We start from the raw sequence: 13831 nt of genomic DNA, 5'->3' as shown, positions 1-13831 counted from the left end.
CATTTATACATATATACGTGTGTGTATACACACACACACACACACACACACACACAATGCTTTTCTATGCCTCCATTAGAAAAATGGTGTCACACCATTTATTAGGAAATGGAAAGACTTGGAAAAACTTGTATTAAGTGAAGTAAGCCAGGCCCAAAGAAACATAGGTCCCATGGTCTCCCTTATTTGAAATAATTAGTACATGTCTAGGACAAGCAGAAATGGTCAAAAGCTATGTACATATGACCATATAAGATGATATGAAGCGAAATGAGCCCTAAGACAGGAACCCAAGTGGTTTTTCTCTTTCTTGCCATTGTTTTTAATGCACTTTTATAATGTACTATGTGATTTTTTTTGTTCCTTTGGTATGTTCTTCCCCCAAGGTATAACCCCTGTTTTCACCGTATTTGTTTGCGGTACCCTGCATCTTGTATATACATTTTTCTAATTTGGGGATAGGAAAGGAAAAACCAAAAGGCTTAAATAGGGATACAAGCTGACCCATTGTAACAATGAGATGTACAAGGCACAAGGTTGAAAACCAACTTTGCCATTTGTGTGAGGGAGGGTGAGAGGGGTTGCAGATGTTAGGAGGAAAGAAATGGTAGGGAAAAAACAAAGGAGCAGGTAACAATGCTCCATAGGAAATATAATCACATAACTGTAACCCCTCTCTAAACTATTTTACAATGCAAAAAGATTAAAAAAAAAGTAGTGCCAACAGTGAAGGAGGAAGCTGACAGAATGTGAGGCCTGTGAGTTCCTGTTCCAACACTAGCACAAGAAAGGCACAGTGGAGAATGAGTTAGGTGTATCCCATCAGTTTTGAATTTAGACACCAAGCATGCAACACAACAAACCTTCATCTCAGACATAAAGATAAAAGGGGTAAGAATAATTTCAATTGAAAGAACCATGTCATCAAAGGAAAATTGATCAGTAAAACAAACAAGTTCCCAGATACAGCATTTGAAAAATGGTGAGAGACAAATGGAGAGAGGGGGACTGAAAGAGAAGAAGACACAAGGAGGAAAATATATAAAAAGTGAGAGAAAGAGAAATGATGAAAGCTTATGAGTAGGAAACAGAATGAAGAGAGTAAATAGAGAAAAAAAAATCTTGTGAGGACACCTTAGAAAAAATATAGAGGGCTCTCTAGGAAATATTATCAGGTTTTATGTAATCAAAGACCAGGAAGACCAGAAGTATGTATGGAGAGTAATTTAATTACATATATCTTACTAAATAATCTCTAACATTTGAAGTTGTGTGTATGACCACACTATTTCAGAAACTCCAGTAAAACCTCTTTAACATAATTCAACATTACTAATAAGGAGGTGATCTCTGACAAGTTGTCAGCAAATGTCCACTTTACATGACAAGTGACACCCTCAATGGCATTGAATCACAAAACAAGTGTGACTACTTTATCTCATATCAGAAAACTCCAAGCAAGTCTGCCCTCAATAAGACAGATTGTAACATTTTATAATCTACTCATTCTAAAAACCATCTTTACCTGATTTAGGAGCAAGTTCTTGAAGCTGAATCTTTTTTTTTGTTTTTAAATCTTGGATAAACTTAGCTTCCTAAAATGGAATGTAAAAAATGAGATATAAAAAGCAACTCACCAGAGATCTTCTCATTCTTTCTTGCTGTTGACAATGAAGAGAAGATTCTGGAAGCATGGCTTGGAGAAAAGGCAATTGACATAGTCAGGAAAGAACCTGTGTGATTATGCCCAGATTTTCCTGCTCAAAACATTATACATGGAGTGAAAAAACACAAAGCCTTCTTATGGGCGAAGAATATTGGATGTCTCAAGTAGAGTATTAAATGCTCCACTGAAGATGACTCCACAGTCCATTAGTTGGTAGACAAACAGTATTCTAGGTTAATATACATACAGAATTCATAAAAACTCAGGTTCCTAAAAATAATTGAATAATTAAAACAAAAATCCACACCTTTAATACCACTAGTTATTAAGGAAATACATTTAGGGTTGTATGAATTATTTTTCTATTCATTAAAATGGATCCTAGGACTCCATTGAACTGTTTTTTTAAAATTATTGTGAACATACTGTACAGAGGAGTTACAATTACATGGGCAAGATAATGACTACACTTCTTATCCAGCATTGTAGCCTCCTCCTTTGTTTCCCCTTCCCACCACCTCCTACCCCCACCCCCTCCCACATCCTTTCCCCCCCACCAAAGTTGTAAAGTTCATTTTCCACATAACAACTGTACGTCTCATTGTTGCAATGGGTCCACCTGTATCCCTCTTTAAAGGATTTGTTTTTTCCCTTCCCCTCCACAAATTATGGCAACATCAAATACAGTGAAAGCAGGTGTTATACCGTGGGGGAGGGACATACAAAACAACAAGGAAATAATCTTATAAATGTGTTAGAAACAATTGCATGAAAGAAAAAAAAATTGAATATATATCTTAGGATTCATTTCCCTAACATCAAGTTAAATGACCTTTTCTGCTCGACTCAGTCATATACTAGTTATTTCAAATGAGGGAAACCATGGGGCCTGGCTTACTTCAATTAATATAATTTTTTCCAAGCCTTTCCATTTTGTAACAAATGGAGCAATGTCATTCTTTCTGATGGAGGCATAGAATTCCATTGTGTATATATACCACATTTTCTCGATCCATTCATCTACTGAGGGGCATCTGGGTTGGTTCCATATCTTAGCTATGGTAAATAATGCTGCAATAATCATAGTCATGCAGGTAGCTTTAGTGTGGTCTTGTTTGTGAACATTTGAGTAAATGCCCAAAAGTGGGATTGCTGAGTCATAGGGGAGCTCTATGTGGAGTCTTTTGAGGAGCCTCCATACTACTTTCCAAAGTGGTTGAACAAGTTTACACTCCCACCAACAATGCAGTAGGGTTCCCTTCTGTCCACATCCCCTCCAGCATCTGTTATTAGGGTTCTTGATTATAGCCATTCTAACTGGAGTGAGGTGGTATCTTTTGCACTCTGCCTTATTAATTTATATATTTAAACTCCATGGAGAGAATATACGTTATAACTCAATATTACCTCACGCAAAATTGTACAGGAAATGTATAATACATATTACTTGTATTATAATATTTCAGTAATGGTTTTCAAATGGCACATTTACCTGCATCCAAATTCTTGGAGCACCCTTGAGCAATAACTTGAAATTTGTCATTTAGCCTACTTTATGTAATCAGTAAAGGTTATGTAAATACAGGTTTGAGAAGTCCCTAAGGGTCACTTTCCTAAACAATTCTGTGAAGAATTGTGGCCATTCTCTGGGAGATAAAGGGCTTAGTAAAGATGAAACATGAAATATTAGTCATAGGAGTGACAGAACACCAACCACACAATCACAGCAAAGAACCAGAAGATTAAAATCTTATGTTGCACAAATAATACTAACACAAATTCTAAGCTGAGGACACCCCAAAATACAGATTTATAAAAATAAAAAATGATTTAAATACCTATATGCTTTTTCTTATATTTATTGTTTGGCTTTTACACAGGAAATGCTACTATCCAGAGGATTTTTTTACACAACTATATGGAAGAGAAACTCTTTATATAAAATAACATAAACTTTACAGTGACATATGAAATATGAAAATCTACTCTGTAAACTTCAGTTAGGTCGTTTTTGCTAAGAAACAGAATGAATCACTTAAAAACAATATTTGTGCATTCATTTTGGATTGTTACACGTCACAAGAATGGTTTCTTACTTTTAAAAAGTTACAAGAATTTTCTGTAGGCTAATTATCCATAGTCCATTACTCAAAACCACAAGTGTTGTAGATTTCAGGGTGGGATATTTTCTTTTTGTTTTGGGATTTAGAGTATCCTCCTTAAATTTAAAGTCTGCTATTTCATATTATTTCATTACAAACATAATCTATGTTTAAAAGAGTTTATTTTGTAACTGGGCTCTGGTGGCTCATGGTTGTAATCCTAGCTACTCAGAAGTTTGAGATCTGAGCACCACAGATTGAAGCCAGCTGGGGCAGGAAAGTCTAAGAGACTCTGATCTCCAATAAACTACTAAAATACCTAGAAGTGGAAATGTGGCTTAAGTGGTAGAACATTATGCTGGAACAAAAGGAGCTCAGGGTCAATGTCCAGTTCTTGAGTCCAAGAACCAGGTCTAGCACACAAAAAAGAGCATTTTATTGTACTGTATTTAAATTCTATTGAACAATTGTTTTGGAATACATATTTAGGCAGTCTCTCATTTTAAATGATGTAAATTAGGCTCAGTAATCTAGTGGAGAAATTGTAACTTGTCAAGGACAGATAAAGTCGAGAATATCCATGCTAGTAACATTTTAAGCTAGGAAAATCCATAGGAAGTGCAAAGCATAAAAGGGATCAACATGTTTCACTAACGTATTTTAAAGGAATGTTCAAGCTTCATTGACTTCAATTTCCATGAAGAATTTCTTAAGTGAAATAATACTTCTTTGAGCAGATTGAGACAAAATAGAGAACACTACCTAAAACCTCATTATACGTTACATCTAAAAAACACACCACTTTGAGCAAGAAACAGTACTTTAATTTCCTTCTGTAACACTTCATGACAAACACATTCTCAACTGCAGGTAAAAACCAACGCTATAAGGCTACTATCAGTATATCCACAGGTGAGACATTTGAGAGATCATGTACAAGAATTGATAGTGTGAACAGGCTGAATAAATTAGTAAGAACAGAGATAGATAGTTTCACTTGTGACAATAATTCCTCCACCACAAACCACAGCCCCATGTCCCTTCTGAGCACTAGGTTCTGACTGATTCCTCAGGCAAGTTCATTTCCCCTCCTACTAATTAGTGTAAACCTTCCAACAGCATCAAGTGATTGGGAGAGTTAGAGGAAAGAGTACCACCTGAGTCTTGTGTTCTAGGAAGTAGAACCAATCTTTGCTAAGGCAAGGAACCTGAAAACATGTCCTTCCTTTGCCATTCTGCCTCTGCTCTGTAGGGCTTGTCAGAGTTGACAAGGTATCCTCCTTCAAACATTGCTAGGATTCATTGCTTAACTAAAAGAAAAAAAAAACAGGACCATCACACACTGCTGTAATATCTCATGTAGACCTGTTGCTTGAAAGGTCGTGTACAAACACGTGTGAACTAAAGCCAGCAGTACTAAGAAAGCTAACAATGCAGGAGAAGAGCGGAGACACCTCTAGGAGAAACAACACAGAAACCCAAAATACAACTGCAATATAAATGGAGTCAAATCAGGCACACCCCTCACAATTTTACTGCAATTGTTACCATGCTCATCTTACACCTGGGCAAAGATAATAAAGTCACGTGTTAACAGCAGAATTTCACCATCATGGAAATCTAAATGCACACTTTCTCCTATTCTGGAGAACCTCCCAACTAGCTGTCAGAACGTTGCAAGCCAGTTTCTGACACCTGGAGTCACAAGAGTTGTGGCAGCACAAACTCTTGAACCTTGAACAAATCATTAGCCCCATGCTGGATGAACACATGGCGGATCAATTTCACCTTGTGTTTTGTATCCAGCTCGCAGTTCCTACCTGATATTGGTTTTGCAGCCTGAGATCCCTTCAAGTTACACCTCCCAAGCTCCACTGAAGAGAAACCTTCTAGCACCAAGCCAACTGGAAAGGAACTGGAATTTGCAGTCTGGAAACACCCACAGTGGGTGGGGAGGCACATGCGCAGAAGGATCTTTGCCCTGCTTTAAAAAAAAAATAGAGAATACAAACCCTGCACTTTCAAAGGATCTGTGCTGCAACATAGACTACAATTCCCACAATGCATGGTGCCACTCTGAGAGGAAGTATTTTCCATCAATGCTAGGCCCTTTGTCTTAGGACTGCAGGGATGCATGGGGAGGTTTTCTCCTGCTTGCATGAGCATAGGTGAGTTTTTTTTGTTTGTTTTTAAATGAAAATCACTATGTGTCTCCTGAAACATTGTTAGAATATCCGAGAAATGGACAAGTATTGGAAGCATGAAATAAGTTGACTTTTTAATTCTTAGATCTACTAATGTAATTGAGGTTATGAGATTTTTGCTTTTGTTTGTGTTTAACAGATAAGTTCTGTTGAATGTAAATTACATCTGATTTCTTTACATTTTGGAATAGCTCCCTGTTCAATATAAATAGGTATTCGCAGGCACTAAACTGATTCTTGGATCATTTTTCATGCTTTAATGTATACACTGCAATAAGCTAGCAGAATTGCTAGATTTACAGCATAATCCTTGCACCATTTAAATTTTTTAAAAAAATCTAATAATTTCCCAGAAATGCCCAAATTCCATTTTTGAAATCTTAAGTCGTTTTTGGCTCTTTCCAAATTTTTCCGTTATTTTAAGATTCTTTTCTTTTCTTTTAATTTCTTTTCTTTTCTTTCCTTTGATGTTCATTGTTGCTCTTGTGGCTTGAACTCATGGTGTTCCCATTACCATTTTTTAAACCATTTGTTCAGCTAAATAGTGAAATGCATCCTGTGGGTGGGAGGAATGCTCTTAGAGCATGCACCTCACCACCATTGCTGTTCAAACAGATGGTGGTTTGGGGAGATTGGTGGAATGTGGGTGAGGTGCAAGTGTGAAGTGAAGGGTAGGTCTCTGTGATGCTTGATTGCTTGCCCCAAACCAGTGTATTTTTGTCTTTGTTTGCATGCGCTATTTCAGTGTGAATTCCTCCCTCTTCTATGATCCTGAACTCAGGAACTCTAAGCTATCTCATATTGTCTTCCCAGGTGTTACCCATTAGACTTTGGAATAAATCTTTGTTATCCCAGGTCCTGAGTGTGGGAAGAGTCAGGGGCCACTTCTAGAAACCAGGCTTGTGTCCTGACCTCTGACATTTGCCACACAGTCAGGAATAGTCAGGCATCATTTGGGACAACACAGTTCCTTTACTGATAATGCAGCATCACCAGAGAATTCCTAACTTCCTGGTGAAAGCTCCCTAGGAATTTGTCTCAAAATAAATGTGTAGGCCTAATTGTTCCAGGCCCAGTGATACACCTATAGTCCAAGAACTTCTAAGGCTGAACAGGGAGAATCATTCAAGCTCAGGAGAAGAAGGCCATTCTAGGTAACATAGGAAGACTGAGTCTCAAAGAAACACAAGTGTAGCAGTTCTTTACCAGAGACTCTGAGTTTGATTCCCAGTACTAGAAAAACAAAACTAGCCTAATGCACACCATTTTAAACTAATAATACATCTCTTTTATTGCTGAGCGCACAATTTCCAATTTTTCTTTCTAATCACCAAGCATGAAACTGCAATTTTATAAAACTGCTAGATGACTGTCGAGGAAGAACATGCTTAGTTTCCTAGCTCTGTGAAGATCCATGAGAGTAGAAAGCAATATTAGGGCATTTCTTACCTATTCCAATGACATCAAAGACATGTTGCTAGTGCTCATTGATTTGCTAAGCTGGTCATCCATATTGACAGTGGTCATATTGCTGTTGGCCTTAGCAACTGCTACCCCATTTTCTTCAAGTGGGACTTGATTGCACTGAGCAGGATTCTTTCCTTCATGCAGTCCTGCATGAGGAATTAAAAACAGTAAGCTCCATTATTACCCCAATTCCTTTTAATTATTTTTTCAATTCCAGTCCCGCAAATGTATTTTGTCTTTACCAATAAATAGGTCCATGCCTTTTAATGATTTTTGTAATTAAAAAATTTTCATTGTCCTATGACAACACAATTTTCTAGGGAAAGGCTAAAAATTGAAGAAAGACCCTATAAGCATATTTGCAATGTGTTAATTGTTACTTTCTTAATGCAACAGCCTCTCTCATTTCTTTCCATCCTAACTTACTTGAGAACCTACAAATGGATGGAACTCAGTTTAACTATAAGAACATGAGTCTTGTTATTTATATTACATCTGGGGCCTAGTGACCACAAAAGGTCCTTCGGTAAACTATTAACACTCACTGCATAAATAGTGAAGCAAAAGAGATTTTTTTTGTTACATGAAAAACCTCCCCAAGTTTTTCAGAGAGAAGCAAAAGTACCAAATGTAGAACCAGGAATAATTACTGACGGTGCTGATATGTCAGAGAAACTATTCACATCAAGGTGAACTGTGTTTTTAGTTTATGACTGAACTAAATTCCTTTCGTTTTGGTCCCCTTCTTTGTAGAGATCTTGATTTCTTTGGTTTTTCAATCCCAAATAATTTAATAATTTTACTAATATCCCATCTTTGAAAATGGATCTCACCTCTTTTGTGTGCCTGTTTAAAGGCCCTGATATTGGTCTTGGGTTCTTTTGAGATGAGATTAGTCAGAAAGGCTAACACTTGTGCAAAAGAGCTGAAAAGTTTACAGGTTTTATGAAGGAATCTGGGTGGATTCAATTGACTGGGTGAGTTTGTACTGATTTATATATAGCATTGATTTTATATTTTATGTTAGGCAAATGTAATCTTACTGCTTACACCAAAGCAATATATGTGTGTTTATATACATAAATGTATGTCTATATGTCTGACTGTCTTCAACATAACTGCAAATTTTTATTTTAAAACTATATCGAACTCAAGTAATTGGTATAGCTGGTATCTCAAATAAAGAAGGCAGATATTTTTTGCCTCAGACCATCAGTATTTATTGAGCATTCACAGTGTACTAGGCACAATAGAACATACAGAAAATATTGCCTGCTCTAGAGGATCTTACATTCTGTAAGAAAAAACAAATGCACCTTTTCAAATGATATTTTTGTTTGCTGTTTTCTGTTATGTACCAAGGAAATATTCTGTAGGATGAGATTTAGGTATAACAGCCTCATCATTATTGCGAGAAGAAAGATTTAGTGGCAAAAATGACAGACAGACCATTTGGGATAGAGTTTATAAGAGATACACAATCTCATCAAGTAAGGTAAGATGTGCTGCAGTAGAGTATGTTGGAAATAGTTTATGGGATGCAAGCAAAGGAACAAGGGATCTTACAGAGTATGTAGAGCCAGAAAGATCATGTGGCCATTTCCCAAGTACACAGCCACTAAGACAAGTGACAAGGTAGAAGGCTTAAAAAAAGAAGGAAGTCCTATGCACCTGATAAACAGAATGACCAAAATCGAAGGCAAACTGTACCAAGAAATTCTGAAAAATCAAAACGGATTAGGAAGCATAGAATTTACAGTTAATGCTATCCAATGTCATATGGGCCAATTTTTCACTCCTCAAGGGAGAAAAAAACACTTTTGCTTTTGAGGTGAGGGGAGAATGAGGAGTATGGGAGGTATTTGGTAGTTACATTAGTATTTTTGTTGTTATGATAAACTTTGCACTTTAACTCGGTAAAAGCCTATTACCTGCCAAAAGGGACTAAGAAACAATTTTCTAATAATGTACAATCTCCTTAGAGGAGATTCAAACTCAAAACAAAGATTTACATGACAAATAATAGAGAAAGTAGTTGAAAAGTCCATTCAAAAATGTTTTATTCCACTTAAATGAACTTAATACATGTGTTCTTAACAATTATGCTTGATTGTTCATGAAAATTTCAAAAGACATTCAACAAAGTAGGCCATCATCTTATTTCCCGGTTAATTAGTTTTATTTTACAACACAGGTGTTTGAGGCACATAGCAAAAATGAAAAAAAATCACAGAAGGATAAAGAATCTAAAAATAAGTTAAATACATAGGGTTTTTTATTGTGAAAATACTGTACAAAGGGGTTCAATAACATGGACAAGATAATGAGTACATTTCTTATCAAGCATTGTAGCCTCCTCCTTTGTTTCCCCTTCCAATCCCTTCCCATCCTCCCCCCATCCCCCAACCCAATCCTGCTCCCCCCCCACCAAAGTTGTAAAGTTCATTTTTCCACATAACATCTTCCACATATCATCTCATTGTTGCAATGGATCCACCTGTATCCCTATTTAGGCAATTTTTTCCCCTTCCCCTCCACAAATTATACCAACCTCAAATACAGTGAAAGCACATGGTATACCATGGGGGAGGGACATACAAAGCAACAAGGAAATAATCTTATAAATTTGTTAGAAACAATCACCTGAAAGAAAAAAAAACATTTGAATGCATATCTTAGTGTTCATTTCCCTAACATCAACTTATCTGACCTTTTCTGCTTGACTCAGACATATACTAGTTATTGCAAATAAGGGAAACCATGGGACCTAAGTTTCTTTGGGCCTGACTTACTTCACTTAATATAATTTTTTCCAAGTCTTTCCATTTCCCAAAATAGTGTTTTTTGTTTATGGCTTTGCTGAATATACATGAATAGTCAATACCAAGCAGTTCATTTTTACTACACCTTTACTTTTACATCAGTTCTTAGGTTGTCTAAAACATTGAAATACAAATAAAATGTGTAGCAAAAATAATTTGAGCAAACAGCAGGTAACTTCACAAATATTGGAATGTGAACTGTTTCTGCCCTTTTCCAGAGTTAATTGGGTCACAACTTTGTCTGAAAGAACACTTCTGGTGCTGTAGTCAAAGGTGTGCTCACTGAAATAGACTCTTCCACAGAAATACATGATTCCAACTTGGAATAGCCATGGAATATCGTTTGAGCCACTACAAGGGCTCCAAAACTTTATAATACCCATAATAACTACAACTGTGACTGGAACCAATTTCCCTCTTATTCCCCACCAGTACAAACCAATATGTAGGAAGATTTCTTTGCTTAGACATGGCATCAGTTTCAACACTGGCCCTTGTGAAGTCACCATGAACCAAAGCACATGCCAAACATTTATAACATTTAAAAATTCCACATCATCATAGTGGCCATCTCATGATGAAAACGGATAACTCACTAAATGTTAACAGGCTCTACTCTCCTAATATGAAACAAACAAACAAAAAACACATGGTAATACAGAAATTAAAATAGAAGGAACATAACCCACATAAAGTATAAAGTTCAGCAATGACTTCATCAAAAGCTGTGTTTTCAAGAAAGGAAACTTCCTCTGGGGAGTTCAGAATCTCATAATAGAACACTGAGAAGTTAAGGGCCAGACACAATCTGATAGGATGCATTGGTTGAATTTCCTTTTTGCTGATCTCAAAAACTTCTTGGTGTGCTTGGTGTGACTGATTTTCAATTCCTTTCTTGTCATCACCAGCAGCAACCTGACATGATGTGGTAGCAGTCTTTCTTCATTCTCAAATAGGAGACTTTGCTCTCTGCTTGTGAAGCGTTAGGGATCAAAAACTTTCCCAAAAGAGACAGTATATCATTGCAGATCTCTTAGCTTGTTCTCAATTCTTTCTGTGTTCTCAAACAATCTGCTGATTTTTCTCAGCACCTTCTGTCTTTTGCTCAATACTTGAAACTACCCTCCAAGAGACCTATGGGCTCCAATAAGCAGCTGAGAGAAGATTCCTTTCCTCATTAGGTAATTCAGCTTCTTGCTCACTTACAGACTTGATGCAGGCTGCCATGTCAGCATTTCACTCTGCCTGCTTGGCCATATCGGCTTTCTGCACCATGTCATTTCTTTCCATGACTGGATGTTCTGTGTCCTGAAGGTGGAGGAAAGACAAGGGGTCATTGGTCTCTGGACAGTGGCATAAGCAGCGGTGAGGCTGAGACTCTGTCCCTAGATCTCACAGCTCACAGGCTCCAGCAACTCTGCAGACATGGAGCTTCTTCAAATCCAATTTTATTGTTTTTCCATGTCACCAATATCCTTAACTTGCCCTGAAAATTTCACAACAGTTAAAGTCCATTTTGCTTGCTGCTCATTTTTTGTCATTTTAAAATGGTTTCATATCCAGGCCTAGTAGTAACGTGTGAATGTGGGATTTATTTTTTGAAACAATAAGGCCTATGGCAGTGTGTATGGTGCCAGGTGTTCAATGTGCACATTCGAGGATGACCTCGCACCATGATGATATGATGAATGAAATCTTGCCTTCTACACCAAGTGTCACTCAGAGCCAAGAAGTTCACAATTGTGAAGAGTTGGGACATGCTCAAGTTCCTGTGTAAAGTCCCAAGAAATGGGAAATCTGAACTATTTGTATGGATCTAACTTCATACAGAGTTTCTGAATGCTACTTTTACACATGAGATGCTCAATGTTAGTTAATCTATATTCCTCATCTTTTAAAAACATTCTGCAATATTTTACTGTTGTTTAAATGTGCAAGAAAATTCCATTAAATTACTAAGTTTTTATTTAAAGTTCTGTGATGAATCCACTTTTTAAAACATTTTTCAAGGGCTTGCAATGTGGTTCAGTGGTAGAGTGCTTGTCTCACATGCATGAGGCCATGGGTTTGATTCCTCAACATCACATGAACAGAAAAAGCCAGAAGCAGTGCTATGGATCAAATAGTAGAGCCCTAGCCTTGAGCTGAACAGCTGAAGGACAGCACCCAGGCCCAGAGTTCATGCCCCACGGTCTACAAAAATATATATACATATTTTTTATTTAAAATATCATAGTTTTCCATGTAGTTTTTATAAACATCTTGGAAGAGAAAATATAACAGGGGGCACCGCTTTATTACCTTTATCAGATGAGAGCACTCATGATACAAAATAAAACAATGTCAGAATCTGAAGTGTGGCATAAGGAGTAGATCGTGAACATAAAAGCCAAGAATTAAAGCATCATGAGTTTAAAGCTAATTACCAACATAAACAAAAGCAAAGGTAAATATAGTAATAGAATTTCATGAAACAGAAATAATGCATCATATTTTTGTGTTGAGGTCCACATAGAGAATGTTAGACATGGAAATCCAGAAATTTTAGATGGGTTTTCAGAGTACAATGAGAGAGAAAGAGAGTACTGATAACTTTGTCCCTGTGATTTGGAGGATCCTGGGGAAGTGATCACAAGTAGTGTCATCAGGAGAGTGCAGTGGATAGTCGATGATGAAGGGAAAATAGCTTGTGTGGTTCTCAGTGAGTTAGGGACTATGGCAGAGACTGGGTATCTACAAGGTAAAAGGATCCTTCACACTCATCCCAGGGGACCACACATAGGAAGGCAGGCACAGGAGAAAGATTATTATAAGGTTTATTAAAGAGGCCATAATGTCCTGGTAGAGGGAGCACATGGCGTTTTTCCCTATGCAGATAGCAGGAGGGTCTGTGGCAGGAAGTGAGATAGGTGGGTGCTCAGGTGGGTCTGGGAAGAGAGAAGGAGGGGGCAGCTGTATGGCTGGAAGCTCAGAGCTGGAAGGAGCCAGGTCTGGGTGGAGCTGAAGACCAATGGCAGGCATAATGCTTACATTCCCCAATTTGCTGATTAATATACATAGGGGAACCAGGCTGGGGGATATGGAGGTTATTTCTTCTTGAGCAACTTCTTTTGTAAAGGGGCAAAGTAGTCAGGGGCTCCTTCTTTATTGCCCGGCCAGTTACCATCCAAGAAGCGTCTGCTTGACAGGTTGGTAAAGGTCTTCTTTTTTTCCATGAAAATAGTTATCTAAAATTCAAGACACATTGAATAAAAAGCAAAGTTGCTGTTCAGGCAAAAATTGCTCTTAGAAGCCCAAGAGAGAAACAAGCCAGGAAGGCTTGATTACCAGAAGACACAAAGCATGGTACCTGACTCCTGGGATCCTGGAGGGGGGAAGTAAGACTTTTTCCACCTTAGGATTATAGTAGCCTGAGGAGGGAGGTAGCAGAGATATTTAAAGGTACCAGAGTCAACAGATGTCATGGGCTCTTTTGGCTACTTCCTGCTGGAGAAGGGAAGGAGTCACTGGAGCTGGGGTCATTAGAGTCCCACAGGGCAATGTAAATGATGTCTCCAGTTGCCTGTAGTA

The 13831-nt window shown here is 37.6% G+C and overlaps 1 pseudogene; it reads right to left on the bottom strand.

The window, feature by feature from the left end:
- Positions 1-5469: 5469 nt before the first annotated feature.
- On the bottom strand, positions 5470-11551 carry LOC106002841 (annotated as a pseudogene).
- Positions 11552-13831: the final 2280 nt, after the last annotated feature.

Source organism: Dipodomys ordii, unplaced genomic scaffold (genome assembly GCF_000151885.1).
Source record: "Dipodomys ordii isolate 6190 unplaced genomic scaffold, Dord_2.0 Scaffold1000003003, whole genome shotgun sequence".
Lineage (NCBI taxonomy): Eukaryota > Metazoa > Chordata > Mammalia > Rodentia > Heteromyidae > Dipodomys > Dipodomys ordii.
Note: the sequence above shows the minus strand (reverse complement) of the source record. Positions and strands in the feature narration are given on the sequence as shown.